The sequence below is a fragment of the Fukomys damarensis genome, unplaced genomic scaffold (genome assembly GCF_012274545.1).
Source record: "Fukomys damarensis isolate Sample0158 unplaced genomic scaffold, DMR_v1.0_HiC HiC_scaffold_14, whole genome shotgun sequence".
Taxonomy (NCBI): Eukaryota; Metazoa; Chordata; class Mammalia; order Rodentia; family Bathyergidae; genus Fukomys; species Fukomys damarensis.
This window is the reverse complement of record NW_022900926.1, coordinates 6,942,839-6,944,543: the sequence shown is the minus strand read 5'-3', so window position 1 is coordinate 6,944,543 and position 1,705 is coordinate 6,942,839.

The following is a 1,705-nucleotide window of genomic DNA, read 5'->3' as shown; positions in this document are numbered from 1 at the left end:
GCAGGACACATAAAAGGATTAGGAACAGAGAAGAAACTGAGAGACAAAGTCCAGCATTGTCTCTAGGAGCGGGAGCAGTTTCTGAGAACTGATAAGACATAGACAGGGGCCCAAAGGGAGTAAGAGGGAGTTTCCTGGTGCCGGTGAAATCAGAACTGAAGTGTTGGACCTTGTCTTCTCCCGGATGTCTCATCACTGTCTCCCTAAACTCAGCATCCTAGTGTAGGCAAGCCTCACCATATTTGCTTCAAAGTGGATGTGCTTTGCAGATAGCACTTCCCCTCCCCCAAAAGATTTGTGGCAACCCTGCAGCAAGCAAGTCTATCAGTGCCATTTTTCCAATAGCTCGGAAATCATCATTTTTAGCAATAAAGTATTTTTGAAATCAATACGTATATTGTTCTAACCATAATGTCACTGCCCTCTTAAAGAGACTACATAGTAGTGGAAACAATTGTGATATACATCAGGAAACCAAACCATTTGTGTTATTTGCTTTTGTGCAGTTGTCTAGACCTTAACTGGCAATATCGCTGAGGTATGCGGAACCCAATATACACCAGGTGAATCAATGGTCAGGAACGATACCGCTCTGAATGCGTAAATTCCTTTATTGAAAATACTGGGTAGCACTGCATTCCATGGTCAGTATCCATACATGAAGGGTCACACATTTCTGATCAGACAATACTGCCTTAAATAGAGAACACAGCAGCTGGAGATGCTCTGGGGTGTATAGTATTGGGGACTAAACTAGGTAAGAGTGAACTCTACGCGGAATGACCGTTTCGCAACAGCACAGGGCTGCAAATGGCAGAATTGGTCCCCATGGCCGTCATGAGACAGTCCTGCTGTCTCACACCAACTCACTGCGTACGGACCACGTCAGGCTGGCCCGCCAAAGGGTTGTTCATCACAAGCTCCCAACAGGATTCGGCTACAAGGACACCTGGCCACAGATCTGACATTTTAGAGCATTCACCGGAACCTGCGTGGAATGGGAGTGCAGTATGCTAACTGCTTACCAACCTGAGGTCAATGGGTAATTTGTTCTCCGATAGCCTAAAATAGAAAAGTAAAGGAAATATTCGGAAAACTTTCTGAAATGAAGATGTGTAAGTAAGTACTGCTTATTATTTTTTCCTTGCAAAGATCACTGGGGAAATAATTTGTGACAAATCATTTCTCAGCTTTGGCTATTATTCAATTTTTTTCCATTAGCAATCTTTGGTTTCCATAATAATATTAGTTAAGGTTTTTGTAATGATGTGAAAATGGGTTATTTTAAAAACAGTATTTTTTAAAAATCCTAATTTTGGTATGAATGGATTTCCTTATATTACTTTTTCTCAAGTAAGAGTTTAGAAACCGAGACAAATGGTACAATTTTACACCTGCATTTAATTTTAGAAATGCACACATTAAAACCTTGGTCCCTTTTAACAGAGGCCTGCTCATTAATGTAAACACTTGGGGAGGGGTGCAAAAAGCACTATGAAAATAAAGTTTTTGTTAATAGCACACATGATTTTAGTAGAAGCAAATCATTTTCTTCTTGGAAACAGGGTTTGTTCTAGATTCATAAAGGGATCCATTTTATAAATACAAACTCTTCATTGTGAGAAATGGTATTTTCTGCTTTACACAAATTTGTTCAGGGTAAGTAATTTAAAGTGTACCCTTTGCATGACTAAAAAAAAAAAAA